Source organism: Diabrotica virgifera, chromosome 2, assembly GCF_917563875.1.
Source record: "Diabrotica virgifera virgifera chromosome 2, PGI_DIABVI_V3a".
NCBI lineage: Eukaryota > Metazoa > Arthropoda > Insecta > Coleoptera > Chrysomelidae > Diabrotica > Diabrotica virgifera.
The window spans coordinates 76636288-76654493 of record NC_065444.1 but is presented as its reverse complement, the minus strand read 5'-3'; positions in this window follow the sequence as shown (position 1 = coordinate 76654493).

Genomic DNA, 18206 nt, shown 5'->3' with positions numbered 1-18206 from the left:
TTGACAAGTTTAGGTCTACCTTTGGAAATAAGAGGTGGGGGTGAGTGGGAACCTTGTTATGAAAAACTGGCTGTGAGTCCGGTTCTGCTTAATCAAATTTTGCAAACTTGGTCTTGTTGAAGACAGATCTTTTTCGTCAATGTAAAAGATATGATTTCGAACCAACTTACTGAGTAATATGACAGCTAGAAGGCGTTATTTAATTTTTTTCAGAAATCTAGTGTTCCTTGGAAAATATTAAATACAAACATGCATTTTTAATACCATATTACAAAATTAGACAAAATTAGCAACAGAATAGCGAAAACCGCATGTTAATACCTTTTTTCTATCTCGAGATATCTTACAAAACGTGTAAATTTAAAAACATAACTGTTACTGTCACCGGTAAACGAAATAATTCATTAAAAGTAGTGTGCTATGGAAACAACAAAGAAACATTTTCCAGCTGTCAACGTATATTAGGTCTTTTCAACGCTTCTCATTTGTTTCGAGCCTCGTTCATATCTCGTATATTAATATTATACACGGATTATACGGCATATGACAGAGGCTCGAAACAAATGAGAAGCGTTGAAAAGCCCTATTACAAAGAAATAAAAACAACTATTTAGTGATGACATAAACGTTCAAATTTTTGCCCATCATTTTCGTTGCAAACATTTACTCTTTCAAGAGTAGATTGAACAGCAGTCTCAATTTCTGCTCTCGATATGCTTTGAATGGCGTTTAGTATTCTCTGGATAATGTATTCTAGAGTAGTGTATGATGGGCAACAATTTGAATATTTAGGTCGTCACTAAGTAGTTCTTTTTGTTCTGTGTTATATTTAATTTTAATAGTATTGTTTCTCTTTATATTGTTGTTTTAATTAATTATATTTTTATACGTTGACATCTGGAAAATGTTATTTTGTTTTTTTCCACAGCACACTAGTTTTCATTAACTTAGTTTACCGGTGATAGTAACAGTTATGTATAAAATTTACACGTTCCTCGAGATATCTTGAGATAGAAAAAAGGTATCGACATGCGGTTTTCGCTATTCTATTGCTAATTTAATCTAATTTTATAAAGTATGATTAAAAATGCATACTTGTATTTAATATTTTCCAAAGAAAACTAGATTTCTGAAAAAAATTAAATAACGCCTCCCAGCTGGCTTATTACTTATGAGGATGGTTCAAAATTATCACGCTTACATTGAAGAAAAAGATCTATCTTCAACAAGACCCAGTTTTCAAAATTTGATTTAGCAGAACCGGACTTACAGCCATTTTTTCATAACAAGGTTCCCACTCACCCCCACCTCTTATTTGCAAAGGTAGAGTTAAACTTGTTAAATCAAATATGCGCAGAATTTGATGAAGAATACAATAATCGGATTTCCAGTGCCCCTTATTAGGAAAATTTTGTAAAATTTAGATTTTTTATTTTTGATATTCAATTACGCCCTCTAGCGGTGGACCCACAATTATAAAAATAATTTCCAGGATTTTCCTGAGGCAACTTTTGTTATAAAATTTTTTATTTCAAAGCTCTACTATAAACGGTTCCTGAGATATGGCCGAGAGCCATTCTTATTGTGACACCCGGTACAAACTATTTGTTATGTGTTAGGAAAATAAGATCATCATCATAATCTAGTCGTTATCGTTCACTGCTGAACATAGGCCTCTCTAATTTTCTCCGTCACCTTATCTTGAGCTACCATCATTTAGTTCCCGGCAGTTCTTTTTACATCGGTCACTCCAGCGCGTTGGTGGCCGATCTCTGCTTCGTTTGTCCGCCCGCGGTCGCTATTCCACATGACGGTGTTATTGCCACATGACCGGCGCCTGCCCATTTCCATTTCTTTTTTGCTACATGTTCTACTATGTCTTTGATTTTTTTTCTTTGCTTGATGATATTATTTGGTATTCTGTCTCTCCTTGTAATTCCTCGCATGGCCCTCTGGGCAACTCTTAGTTATCTGCTCTTAGATTTTCAGCAGCATAAAGGTAATATGCTGATACTGATAAGTTATTATGAATATTATAAATATTTACAAAAAACAACGATTACACTATCAGAGAACAGATTACACTATCATAGCTAACATAATTAAAGAAAGAAATTGATATTGCGTCGATGTGTGCTTTTGCCCTGGGGATGAGTGCCACCCTTTTTCGGGTATGAAAAAATATATCTCCGCAAGGCAATACTTTTCGAGTAATTTGCGAGTGAATATGTTAATTTTTCAACATAAAACCACCGTTTTAGACTGTTTTTTTTTGCAAATAACCCAAGAAGTGTGTATTTTATTGAAAAAAAGTTTCTCATAAAAAATATAGCTTATAAAAAAATAAAAAAAATTGTGTATGCATGGAGTCAGTAGACCTAAAAGAGGCAGAGTTGTAGCTCGTGGAAAATGGGGTCTTATTAGTCAAATTCCAAATCGAATATTTCAAGTTGAGATAACCAAAAAATGAAGCACTTTTAGAGTAAAACTCATCATAACTTTTTAAAGTCTTTAGAAAAAGCTTTATTTTTGTTTTTTAAAAATGTTTCTAGTATCAAAAGTGGGCCACTTACGCTAAAAATAAAGTTGGTGCCTTTTTTTATAAAAAAAATCGCAAAAATCTCCGTCTAATTAGCATCTCAAATGAAATTAATTGTTACAGCTTTACAATTTAAATATGTATTTATGTATTTATGTACTTATGTATTTTTATATGATCTCTAAGTTTCATGTTTCGAAGTGATTATTTAAAAAAAGAATTCAAGTTTTGAAAAAAAATGCGTTTTTTTCAAAATTTTTTCCAATAATATTTTTTCGTTAAAATATTTACTTTTTGAATTATTTGGAAAAACGCGTTTAAAAACGCGCTTTTTTATTGAAAAATGAACATATTCACTCGCAAATAACTCAAAAAGTAACGACTTAATGTGAAAACTTTATAATTTATCTTTATAGTTACATACTCACAATTCGTCAGTTTCTCCACCTCCGGTCTTATTTTGAACTTATATTTTTTCACCTCTGAGAAAGTGTGGTACTCTCCCCCAGGGCAAAAGCACACGCCGATACAATATCAATTTTTCTCTGACATGTTAGCTATGTGTATGCCAAATTTCATGTCAAATCTAAGCTGTTTTAAAATTCGTAGGTTTTGCAATATTTTACCTTAAGTGAATGGACTAATAGTTCAGTTTAATGAGAGAAATAAGGGTTCGTACACTTATGGGATCAAAGTAATACTAACTGCTATTTTATTATTTAGATACCTACGATTGGTAAATTTTCAATTTTACAAGATAATAAAATATTACTAATATTTTTAGTAATTTCGGTATTGTCAAATTTTTTTTCCGATACCTACCGGCGCGGCGCGGCGCCTTTTTGATTCGGCGCCGAGGGGCGCCGCCCCTCTTCGCCCTTATGGACGGCGCGGCCCTGTTTGGGGTAAAATAAATGTAAAATGAAAGGGAACTAATAATCTACAAAAAATGCACCCTAACTAGTTACAAAATAAAAATTATATACAACCTAATTATTTATAAAACGATACAGCCTAATTATTATTCAAGAAAAAATTCATGCCCCTTAATTTAAGAGAGAAAGGGAGACAATGATTCTAGCTTCAAAAGTCATGCAGGCATACTAACTAAGAAGATTATGGCGTTATTGATATAATATTAAAGAAATAATTTTATTGTATATTTCTGATTATTTCATTCATAGGAGATTCTGACCAATAGAAAGCTACAGAAATCTGAATTAAATTGATAATTTTTGATAATTGCCCGTCGTTAAGTATATTACGTCAGATGCCCTTCGTTGCTACGAAAAAATACATTCAGTGACATTAATGACAATTAATGTTTTAAAAATTATAAAAGTGATGACTTTCAATCGTCAAATATTTATAAAACTTTGTGTTTAATTGTACTAATTTGTACTTACATAAATAAATTACAATAAAATTTTGGTTTTGAACAGTTTTATTCATGAAATAATCGCAACAAATTGCACTCGAACTCTAAAATTAATATAGAATTTTTGCCCTCCTGACACTTTGACATAATTTCACTCGCCTTTGGCTCGTCAATTTAAAACTGTCAAAGTGTCACTCGGGAAAAATTCAATAATTTTAGAGCTCTTGTGCAATTACTACTGATTATTTCATTCATAGGAGATTCTGACCAATAGAAAGTTACAGAAATCTGAATTAAATCGATAATTTTTGATAATTGCCCGTCGTTAAGTATATTACGTCAGATGCCCTTCGTTGCTACGAAAAAATACATTCAGTGACAATAATGACAATTAATGTTTTAAAAATTATAAAAGTGATGACTTTCAATCGTCAAATATTTATAAAAACTTTGTGTTTAATTGTACTAATTTGTACTTACATAAATAAATTACAATAAAATTTTGGTTTTGAACAGTTTTATTCATGAAATAATCGCAACAAATTGCACTCGAACTCTAAAATTAATATAGAATTTTAGAGCTCTTGTGCAATTACTACTGAAAATGTTTATTACTACTTAGCAATAAACATTCTGTACAAACCCTTCTGAACAAAGGTTGTGACGACAGTAGACCGCATCCTAGAGTGGCACCAATAAGAACTAGTTTATTGAAGCTTCTTAGGCGCTTAGTTGGCACCATCTGAACTCTTAAATAACAGGAAAAAATATAGCATACACGCTTTAGGTTCAATAATTATAGTTCCTTTACTTTTATAGCGAAGTTCATCAATATCGTCGGGTTGTGATTTAATAAAAAAAGGATTTAAGATATGCCAAAAAAATAAATAAGTTAATTCAACTCTGTTAATGTCGGAGACTATTCAACTGGTCCCTTTCTGGAACCATTCTGGAACATTTAACCACTTGCTTGGAAAGAGAATAATGAGATGGTCCTGATGGAAATGTAAAAGATCCTCCTGTTAGACTACAATACCTTCTGTGTCAATTTAAGTTTCTAGCTCAACAGTTATACGAGGATCAGTAGTCTCTTTAAACATAGTAACATACAGATCGTCAAGATTTTTTTTTTTCAGTAAATAAAGGCCCATCAATCGCATTTTTGGGAATACCAGCCCACATATTTACTTTTTGTGGACGTTGTGATGCTATTCTCGAAACAAAAATGCGGGGTTTCATCACTTCAATAGCGACAATTTTGTTTATTACTTTACCACTACTGTTCATACATAGCTGGTGGAATGGAATCTTTAACAAATGTTCCCTAAACTTGAATTTGAGGTTCCTCATTTAGCCGGTTACTTCTTCTTTTATTTACCACCGACTATTTAACCCTCTTTACATTGCTGTATTGCATGGAGAGATGGACCCTCACAGAGACAGTAATGAAAAAATTGGAGGCATTTGAGATGTGGATCTATCGACGAATATTGCGGAGAAGTTGAGTTGATCGAATAAGAAATGAAATAGTTTTGTATCGAATGAAAAAGAGAACAGAAATAAAAAAACCAATAAAAATTCGAAAGTTACAATATTTCAGCTATCTATTGAGACATCCAGATACCCCAGGCTGTGGGTATAAAATAGGTCGATTTCAGGATAATTCAGGAATTTTTGAAACCTATCAGGTGTTGTAAAGAACGATGTCAGGAATAACTTCTAATAAAATGTAACCAAAAATAGTGTGCGCTTTTTTTTATTGCAATTTTCATTTGTTAAATTTGCAATTTTTAATGTTTTTTAATTTTCCAGCTTAGGATATTGATTTTAGAGAAAAACTTTTTAATATAAAGTTGTAGTAAATTAAAAAACCTACAATTTGAGGTATGGTAAGTTTAATTTTGTTAATTGGATATTGCAAAACAGCCTGCGAAAAGTCCAAAATGGCCGTTTTTTACAATTGCTTTATTTATTGTACAAATAATTTTCTTTTATTTTTTAAAGCTTTAAAACGAAGATCTTTCAATTCCAAACATAAAAAAAAATTGTAAAGCCAGATTAACGAATTTGTTGCTTAGATATTATAAATTGTTTATCTCAAGAGGTAAATGTCGAAGGCTATAACTTTTTGAAAAAAAATCGTAGAGAGTTGGTAAAACATCCAATCTCCTTCTATAGAGTTACATTTTCATATTCTGATGTAAATAAATGCGTAAAACATTTTTAAACCTCTAATTTTTGGGTTTGAAAATAAGGGGGCAAATTTCGTTATAAACATTTAGAGCTGAAGAGGCCCTGTACATCCTATGAGTTTTTAACTTCAGATTATTGTTGCTAAAGGTTAAACGAAGATTTATAAAAAATAAAAAATTTCTACGACCAACTGAAGCCGAGATAATTTTTGGGTTTGAAAATAAGGGGGCAAATTTCGTTGTAAACATTTAGAGCTGAAGCGGACCTGTACATCCTATGAGTTTATAACTTCAGATTATTGTTGCTGAAGACGAAACGAAGATTTGTAAAAAAATAAAAAATTTCTACAACCAACTGAAGCCGAGATAATTGTTTTTTTTTCTTAAATCGTAGTGCCTTTATTTATAACAATTAAGAAATTATTTTACAGTCATTGACTAAAGAAAGACTTATATTATCTTAAAATAAAAATTATTATAAAATATAATTACATTTAATTATTAAAAATTATTTTTAAAATCGGTGCTTTTGCGAGCGGCCGAATTTTGCAAATCGCCCGGCTTGCTTCAATTCCGCGCGCTCGGAAAATTTTTACGTAACTTGTATTAAATTTTGTCAGAAAACAATTTAATAATATTACCATTATAATATACAGTCTATTTACCACTGTATTTGTTTTTCTTGATAAACTTTTATATGTGAAGAAATCATTTCTGAAGAAATAATATTACAAAAATGATACATATATATGAAATATATAACTATATTTTTAATTTTTTCATTGTTATATAAATATAATAATAATAATGTTACTTCTTACTATAATATACAATATAAAACTTTTTCTTTTTGTAGTGACTATTCGTTTTGGATTTCACATATAAAAGTTTATCAAGAAAAACAAATACAGTGGTAAATAGACTGTATATTATAATGGTAATATTATTAAATTGTTCTCTGTCAAAATTTAATACAAGTTACGTAAAAATTTTCCGAGCGCGCGGATTTGAAGCGAGTCGGGCGATTTGCAAAAGCACCGATTTTAAAAATAATTTTTAATAATTACTTAAATGTAATTATATTTAATAATAATTTTTATTTTAAGATAATATAGTCTTTCTTTAGTCAATGACTGTAAAATAATTTCTTAATTGTTATAAATAAAGGCACTACGATTTAAGAAAGAAAAAAACAATTATCTCGGCTTCAGTTGGTTGTAGAAATGTTTTATTTTTTTTTTCATCTTCAGCAACAATAATCTGTAAGTTAGAAACTCATAGGATGTACAGGGCCGCTTCAGCTCTAAATGTTTATAACGAAATTTGCCCCCTTATTTTCAAACCCAAAAATTATCTCGGCTTCAGTTGGTCGTAGAAATTTTTTATTTTTTTGTAAATCTTCGTTTCATATTCAGCAACAATAATCTGTAAGTTAAAAACTCATAGGATGTACAGGGCCGCTTCAGCTCTAAATGTTTATAACGAAATTTGCCCCCTTATTTTCAAACCCAAAAATTAGAGGTTTAAAAATATTTTACGCATTTATTTACATCAGAATATTAAAATATAACTCTTTAGAAGGAGACTGGATGTTTCACCAACTCTCTACGAGTTTTTTTTCAAAAAGTTATAGCCGTCGACATTTGACCTCTTGGGATAAACAATTTATAATAGCTAAGCAACAAATTCGTTAATCTGGTTTTACAATTTTTTTTTGTGTTTGGAATTAAAAGATCTTCATTTTAAAGCTTTAAAAAATAAAAAAAAAATATTTGTTCAATAAATAATGCAATTGTAAAAAACGGCCATTTTGGACCTTTCGCAGGCTGTTTTGCAATAACCAATTAACGAAATTAAACTTACCATACCTCAAACTGTAGGTTTTTTAATTTACTACAACTTTCTATTAAAAAGTTTTTCTCTTAAATCAATATCCTAGGCTGGAAAATTAAAAATCATTAAAAATTGCAAATTTAACAAATGAAAATCGGGAATAAAAAAAGCGCACAATATTTTTGGCTACATTTTAGTAGAAGTTATTCCTGGCATCGTCCTTTACAACACCTGATAGGTTTCAAAAATTCCTGAATTATATCACGTTTTTTCACCCACAGTCTGGGGTAAGAGGGGTAGGTATAATCTTCTATAGGTGTAAACCCCATAATACAGAGCAATATCGAATAATGCCGTAAGAAGAGTTTCAGGCCGAAGAAGTATATCCTGGAAAGAAGAAGAAGAAGATTTAACCCTCTTCGGAGAACTTTACAACCAAATCTATATCGAATCTGTGACTTACATCACAAGTTGGATTGTGCCACCCTTTGTGTACACTGTCCAATCATATTTTTCAGATTTTGTGATTTATGTGCCAGGTTCTGTTTTTAACGTGCTCACGTGCATTTTTTGTTAATTTCTTGTCTGGATGTTCGTGATTTCTTTCAATCCTTCGTGATATCTGTTAAAAAAGCATGCAAAATAAATTGTGAAAATAGTTCTAGAATAAAGCAATAAATGTATTATCCACAAAACATATTTTTTAACACATACTAAAAATTATTAAATAATTTTCTTCGCCAATTATGTAATTTCAACAGTTCCTTCGCCAAATATTTAAATTTGAAAGTTGTGTTTAAGTGTGGGAAAGGCCTTTGTGGCATTAAGCAATAAAAAAATAGATAATAGTTAATAGATACATAAATAGAAACAGATATAGAAATAGATTAACTGCAAATTCCTAAAATATTTAATTTTTTTTCTGGGGTTTTAACATATAAAAAGGTTCGAGGTAACCTCCGCTCAAAATAAGTCAAAAAAGCAAAGGTTCGAGAAAACGACGTTTAAAGTTTGTCCTACAACATTTTCGGGTTTAATTCAAAAACTATTAAAATTAGAATAATAACTATTTTAGTCAGTTACAATGGTTTTTGAAGCTCTATAAAATAGCGTATTAAGTATATTAAAAATATTTTTTTTAGTTGTGACACTATACAGATAAACGAAATATTATTTATCAAAAGTGACATTTGCAGTATAGAATATAATATTATTATTATCTAGTTAACAGACATACTTTTTAATGATGTAACTTTAAATACAAGTAACAACATTAAACACAAAATACTGCAAAAAGAAAGATAAATAAGTGATAAATGTGTCACTTTTCTCTAGCACATACGCATATTGTTTTGAATAAAGTAATCACATATACTGTCTTAACTCGATAAATGACGTTTTATACACATTTTAGATGGACATATGCTTTGCACAAGTCGATATGTGACACTGTTTGTGTTCGGTGCGTCGTTGATTTTGGATATTCGTATAATGACACTAGTGTCATCTAACGATAAATGCTTGACCCATAGACGTGACACTTTTTGAAATAGGAGTTTACAGTTTTATTAAACTGTTGGTGCAATAAAACCGATTTTAAAAATTTTTGAGTTATGACACTCTTTGAGCGGAGGTGCGATATTATAATGCATTTTTACGACAGAATAACAACTGAAATAATAAAAAAACGATAATTGATTTTGCTTTGTACATGTGTGAAACTAATAGAAAAAAATTTGGAAGTGGATTTAGAAGTGGCAGAATTATACAGGTTCACGTAAACACAGATAACACAAAAAGCACTACAGGAGAAATAAAAATAAAAAACAAAGTAGGTATACTTCGTATGTATTTATTGATCTAGAAACAGTCTTCGATAAAGTTATGAGATAGAAACTACTATAAAAATACTATGAAAAAAGGCAAAAAAAATAGATTTATACAAAAAATATACAAGGAGAGCAACAATGCCGTAATTAGCAATGATACACCATAAGATAAACACAATAATTACAATTACAATTACGATTACAATTACAATTACAATTACAATTACAATTACAATTACATATACAATTACAATTACAATTACAATTACAATCACAATTACAATTACAATTACAATTACAATTACAATTACAATCACAATCACAATTACAATTACAATTACAATTATAATTACGATTACGATTACAATTACAATTACAATTACAATTACATATACAATTACAATTACAGTTACGATTACAATTACAATTACAATTACAATTACAATTACAATTACAATTACAATTACAATTACAATTACAATTACAATTACAATTACAATTACAATTACAATCACAATCACAATTACAATTACAATAACAATTACAATTATAATTACGATTACAATTACAATTACAATCACAATTGCAATTGCAATTACAAATACTGTGACAGTTACAATTACAATTACAACTACAATTACAATTTCAATTACAATCACAATCACAATCACAATCACAATCACAATTACAATTACAATTACAATTACAATTATAATTACGATTACGATTACAATTACAATTACAATTACAATTAATGAAGTTTTAAGACAAGGAGGACGCTTAGCCCAACACTATTTATAATATTTATGGACGAATGTATTAAAAAAATGAACAACAAGAAGTAAAAAGCTGAATGTAGTGTTTCGAAACAGGCACAGACTAGAAATCTTGGAAGGAGCAATTGCTGATGATTTGGTGCTGTAGCCATACAAAATAAACAAAGGCCACGTTGCTCAGAAACGGAAGAGATTTGAGGTGGTTCTTAGGATCATTCTTAAGGAGGCCACGCACCGAATCGGCATAGAGCGATCGGCTCGGTTAAGAGCAATCGGCAGATTTTGCTGTACATGTAAATAAATGACCCACCGCGCACCGCCTAGAACGTTCGACAGTCGAACGTTCTTAAGTATTAGCAATTATTCAGCTCTTGTGGTCCAAGAGAAAATGAGATTGTTAGAGAAATCAAAATACAATGTTGTTACATACAAACCTTATTTATTACTATTAGCCCAAATAGATATAGTTGGATATATTAAAACAGATCTTCTTCTTCTTCTTCTTCTTCTTCATCTTCTTCTTCTTCTTCTTCTTCTTCTTTTTCTTCTTCTTATACTTGTTGTAGATCTGTTGATCTGTTAATTCCGACATTGAAGTATTTCTTAAGAGGTAGACTACCAGCTATCTCTCCATCTTTTTGGTGGTCTCCCCGGTGGACGCTTGCCTACTAGTTTTCCTTCTAGCGCAGATCTTCAGATTCAATTCAGATCTTATAAACAGAAATGTCCATTACAATTTGATACCTTTAATTTAGTGTTGTACATAAAAAAACAAGGGTGGTACACAAAAAAATTACAGTGATATAACCAAAAAAACTATAGTACTGCACTGGACTAGGTACAAATGTAAGAAAATAAAAGTACAGTGGAACCTCGATAACTCGGATTAATCGGGACCGCGGCCGATCCGGGTTATCGAAAATCCGAGTTAGCCGGAGAATATGGTAAAAATTAATAAAATACGGTATACTTACAGATAAACTCCGTTAGAATTGAAATAACATGAAATATATTTATAAATCTGCACAGTACCTACTCATTAAAATTACTAAAAAAAACACCAAACACAAACGTAAGCAAACGGAAGCGAACAATACAAGACACACAATACAGTCACAACGATGTAATGTTATTTAAGAACAGTGAACACTAAAGACCATTGTTTATAAAAGAATTTTTTAAATAGTCTTTCCTAAACAATGCTAAGACAGTTTGAAATAAAAAGGAATAGGTACTACAGACAGGTGGCTGTTGTTTCTGCGGCGTGTGCTATGAGTCATTTTTACTATCTTATAGTTCAAATTACACACATACACATTATCTCTCAAATATTATATTACATACATTTTTATTGTTGAAAGGTTTGTCTGATAATTAACTATTTTGATGGGAAATAAGCCACAACTAAATTGAAAAATACAAAATATTGAAAATCAAAATGTTTATCTGATGAAAATCGGTCCGGGTTAGCCGGGTTCCACAAATGGAAAACAATAGAAAAGCCTTATGTGAAAAGCCTTCTTGGTAGAATATCACAAGTATCGATAGAAAACAAACTGACAATATATAAAATAATACTAAAGTCTATATGGACCTACGAGATTGAATTACGGGGATGTACGAATCCGTTCTACAGATATACCAATAAAAAACTCTAAGAATCATAGCAAATTAACCCTGGTATATGTCAAACCAAATATTGCATGAGGACTTAAAAATACCATTCGTAAAAGACGTAATAGGACAACATAGGACCAAACATAGAAAAAGAAAGCATCAATTATAATAACGAGCTGATTTCTGCGCTCACCAATTGTCCATTACTAGTTCGAAGACTCGAGAGATAATGGCCAGAAGACAGATGAATCATGTGAAACGGCACTGACCGCGGCAACACCTACAAAGACATTATATAATTCATCAGTTTTACTTAATAGTCCTTTTTACAGAGTATATCTATTATAAACATACAAGTTTCAAATAAAAAAAAAATCGTGAAATATACTGGAATTTCTGTTCTAAATATCCCCAGGAGGACGGACATCTTGTTCAACAATTATCATCGAGATAGATCCGCAGATAAATCGGCCGCACATCTCGTGTAAAGTATTAAAAATGGTTTTGCTGGTAGTTGAGTGTTGGATTGAATAAACAACTGAATAAAACATCCTGTTCCTTGATTGGCTTTATAATGTTATCTTGTAGACTATCATCGTATACGCGGAGCGGATAAATAAGAAACCGTGGTAGGTGGTCATTGGTAAGTATTATTTATGGCTGCAAGTCATTTTTTTATTATGGGTTTATGATCTTGGTTCGACATCGGTATTGATATCAATGAATATACATGGTGTCACTGACCAAACTATTTGTTGCTGTTATAGATTAAGTAAATGCAAATGAAAAGCATCAAAATTTATTTATTATTAATTAAAAACATTTTCAGTTTCGTTGTATGTAGAATATTTTAATGTCGTTTTATGTATTATTAGATTAAAAATTTAGTCTGTTTCTTAGCAGATGTCGCTACGGCATCCCAGCCATTTCGTTCGTTGCAATTCGAGACTGCACGAGTCGGAGTATCCTGATTCAGTCAGAGAGAAGAGCATATGTGTCTACTGACGAATGGCAAAAATGTCCCGAAACCGGTATATAGTACATTCTTTCACGGTTTTTGCTGTATATTTTAAAGAACCTCTTGGATTGACATGAAATTTGGCATACGCATAGCCAAACTGTCAAAGAAAAAAAGTGATATTGTGTCGATGTGTGCTTTTGCACTGGGTGTGACTTTCACCCCCTATTGGGGGTGAAAAAAAATATGTCCAAAATACGACCGGAAACGAATAAACTGACTAATTTTAAGTAACTTTTGTTTTATAGAGCTTTTTCGCCAAGTCAACATTTTTCGAGTTATTTGCGAGTGAATATGTTCATTTTTCAACAAAATAACCACGTTTTTAGACGGTTTATCGCAAATAACTCAAAAAGTAAGTATGATATCGAAAAAAATATTCTTAACAAAAATATAGCCTGTAAAAAAGTAAAAAAAATATGTTGGCTTGAGGTCTCTGAACTTCGTAGAACCAGAGTTATAGCCAATGAAAAATAGGTTCATATTCGCCAAATTTCAAATGAAATATTTCAGCCTGAAATATCCAAAAAATGAAGCACTTTTTGGGGAAACCCCATTATAACTTTTTTAAATGTTTAAAAGAGGGTTTAGTTTTGTTTTTATAACAAGTTTCTAGCATCAAATGTAAGCAAGTTACGCTCAAAATAAAGTTGGTCCCTTTTGTTTTGGCAAAAAAAAATCAGTAAGATCACCCACTAATTAGCAACTTAAATGAAATTAATCGTTAGCGCTTCACAAATTATTTTACCTATGTTGTGTTTATAGGATCTGTAAGTTTCATCGATTCAAAGTGCTTATTTTTGGAAAAATTTGGTTTTGAAGTAAAATTTTTAAAATATTTAATTTTGAAAAAAAAAATAGTTTTTTTCAAAATGACTCAAAAATGGTTTGAGATACCAAAAATCTCAAAAAACAAAAAAGTCATCATTGATTTTCTGAATATCTTGTATTTTTTTGTGTTTCTGTAAGACAAAAATTGATTAAGATTTGGTGTTTCTAAATTTACATACACTCGTGATCAGTGACTCGTTCAAGACCTTTTAACCACAACCCTTTCAAAAATAAGGACTTTAAACCGATGAAACTTACAGATCATATAAAAAATACATACACGAGTAAAGAAACTTGTGAAGTGGTAGTATTCAGTTCATTTGAGATACTAATTAAAAGGTGATTTTCCCGATTTTTTTACCAAAAAAAAGGGACTAGCTTTATTTTGAGCATAACTTGTTTACTTTTGATACTAGAAATAAAACTACAGCCGTATCAATTTGCTAAATACTATGCTAAGACTTACAACTAAAATTCTGCAAAAACGAATAAATCAGCTCATAAATTTAGCAAATGAGCAACAAGGTTTCAGTATCGGAAGGTCGTGTGTAATATTCGTCACAAAACAGATTACAGAGAAAGAGCATTAGCATACAATAGACCCGCATTCCTATGTTTAATCGACTAGAAGAAGGCGTTTGATCGAATAAGAGTTAAATATGTTATATATCTCTTGTATAATAACGAGATCCTGCTGAATATGATAAAACAAATGAAAACGTCTATCTAAATAATTAAATGGAAGTGATAATAGATGGACAACTTGCGGAACCTATAGATGTGCTATAGATGTAGACAATGGAATAAGACAGGGGGATTCACCAAACCCTATGCTATTCAATCTAATCATCATCATCATCATCATCGTCATCATCAATGGCGCTACAACTCGTCGTCTATCAATAGATAAGATAATAAAAAAGTTGTCAAACGCAGGAACTATAAATAAAAATACAGTACAAATAATTGGTTATGCGGACGATATAACCATAGTAGCAACAGATAAAAAGGCATTAAAGAAAACCTTTCAAGAAATAGAAAACGAATCCAAACTAAGAGGACTGGAAATAAATGAAAATAAAACAAAATACATGAATGTAAGTAAAAAAAAGAAGACGCAACTGACAGAAATGACAATAGACGCACACAGCTTCGAAGAGGTTGAAACATTCAAATATTTGGGAGTATTAGTCAACAGAAGAAATGAAAGTGTAGATATGAAAAGAAGAATTCAAGCAGGAAACAAAGCATTCTACAGAAATAAAAAAATTTTCAAAGATAAGAAGATAAGCCGAAATACAAAAATGAAAATCTACAAAACGACCATAAGACCAATAGTGCTATATGCTTTGGATACATTCACATTAACAGCAAGAGAAGAAGAGCAGCTGAAAGTTTTTGAGAGAAAAATTATGAGAAAAATTCTGGGACCAAAGAGGGAAAACGAAGAGGATGCAAGGCAATGGATGAACCACGAAATACAAGAATGGATGGGTCAAGAGAACATAGTAAGAGCAACAAAAGCACAGAGAATTAGATGGTATGGACACATAATGAGAAGAGAAAAGAACAATCCGTTAAGAGTTATAACCGAATGGATACCACCAGGTACAAGAACCAGAGGCAGGCCTAAACTCAGATGGAGACAACAAGTGGAAGAAGACTTAAGAAGTATGGAAATTAGAAATATAGGAAGCAAAATCAGAGAGAGAGAAGAATGGAGAAAGGTAGTGGAAACAGCGAAGTCACACCAGCAATTGTAAAACCAAAGTCAGAATGGGATGATCCCCCACAAAAAGGATCTTCAAGTGAAAACAGCTTCAGCTTCCTCGGGAGCGTACAGCTTGTATATATAATAACGAGATCCTGCTGAATATGATAAAACAAATGAAAACGTCTATCTAAATAATTAAATGGAAGTGATAATAGATGGACAACTTGCGGAACCTATAGATGTGCTATAGATGTAGACAATGGAATAAGACAGGGGGATTCACCAAACCCTATGCTATTCAATCTAATCATCATCATCATCATCATCGTCATCATCAATGGCGCTACAACTCGTCGTGAGTATTTGCCGCGTTTACTATTGCCTTCCATGTTTGTCGGTCCTGTGCCACTAATTCCCATTGTCGCACTCACATTTTCTCTAGATCTTCTTTGACTGCATTCAATCTAATCATGGTGTAATGATATATTATGATGCCTGCAGCCGGCGTTCGGCAGATCAACCACAAAATATCGAACGAGTTTCCATATTGGCGCAGCCCCCTACGTACCACCACTGGCGATGGCTACCGAGAGCTTATTTAAAACGAGCAAGAAAAATCATAAAATTAGTTCCTCTTGGCGTACTGAACCAAGAAGAACTTAAAGGCAGAGATGCAATGGATTGAATTGGAACCTGCCGAGGTGGGCGCGCTCTGTAATGAGGAGGCATTCCGCCGGAACTGTATCCCCAGTGAGCGGTAGTGGCCATCTCTAATCTGGAGACAGTGGATGGATGACTGTGTGTCGGTGTTTGATTGTTATCGCATTGGATTGAAATGTGATAAGCTACGAGTCTGAATGTGTAGATAGATTGATTCGGTGTAGCGTGATTGCTATTGTATATAACAGGGGTCACCAATTGGCGGGATGCGGTCCGCATCCGGACCGTAGGCTAGTTTTGTACTAACCGCCATTAAATTCAGAATGTGGTGTTTGGCAATTTTAAAAATGTTTGAACATGAAATTGTGTACTATGTTTGGCTCAACTTCAGTATGTGTGTGAAGCCGCCTTTTCAAAAATGAACTTTATTCAAAATCAGTGCAGATCTCAGCTAACTGATGAATATTGAAAGTCCCTAATGAGAATCAGTTGCACTTAACTCACTCCAAACTTCAGAACCTGTCTGCCGAAAACTGAACAATTTCTGCCTGAACATCTGTCTGAACAATTTCTGCTCAAAAATTTCGCCCGGCATCCTTCTGATTTGTTTATAGGGGATATTTTTTAACAAGAATCCGCAAAAAAATCAATACAGATCAACCAGACAGAGTTAGCATTAAATCCGGATCCCGGAAGTGCCATAGGTTTTCGAAACGGACCCTAGGTAACATAATTGGTGACCCCTAGTATATAATATATTGTGTTGTGTATTGTAATATTCTAATATTGTTATTATGTTTTGATGACAGTAATAAGTATAGTGTTATTTTTGCCTTGCAGAAGATAGAGTTATATATTTCACTTTATTTATTTTGAACTGTACATAAATATCCTAAATATACCCCGAAAAGGGTGTCCCGAAAAGATTGGTCATAAATTATACCACACATTCTGGGGTCAAATATAGTTCGATTGAACCTAACTTACCTTATTACAAATATGCTCATAAAAAAAGTTACAGCCCTTTGAATTTACAAAATGATAATCGATTTTTTTCAATATATCGAAAACTATTGGAGATTTTTTATTGAAAATGGACATGTATCATTGTTATTTCAGGAACATCTTAAAACTTAATTATAGTGAAGTTTGTCTACCCCATAAAAATTTTATGGGGGTTTTGTTCCCTTAAACCACCCCATACTTTTGTATACGTTCCAATTAACTCATTATTGTGGTACCATTAGTTAAACACAACGTTTTTAAAAAATTTTTGCCTCTTAGTATTTTTTCGATAAGCCAGTTTTTATCGAGATGCGGCTGCTTTTTTAATATATTTACATAAAAATTTTATGGGGGTTTTGTTTCTTTAAACCCCCCAAATGTTTGTGTACGTTCCAATTACACTATTATTGTGGTACCATTAGTTAAACACAGTATTTTTAAAACTTTTTTGCCTCTTAGTATTTTTTTGACAAATACCTTTTATCGAGATGTGGCATCTTTTTCAAAATATACCTAAAAATGTAAATTCTAAATACATTTTCCGATTATTAACAGGTCTCTATAATCGTACTTAACCATATACAAGTATTTGGTGGATTCGACAAATATTCAAAATAGGTCGATAAACACTGGCTTATCAAAAAAGTACTAAGAGGAAAAAAAGTTTTAAAAACGTTTTGTTTAACTAATGGTGCCACAATAATAATTTAATTGGAACGTACACAAAAGTTTGGGGGGGGGGTTTAAAGGAACAAAACCCACCATAAAATTTTTATGGGGTGCACAAATTTCACTTTAATTTTTTTTTAAAATG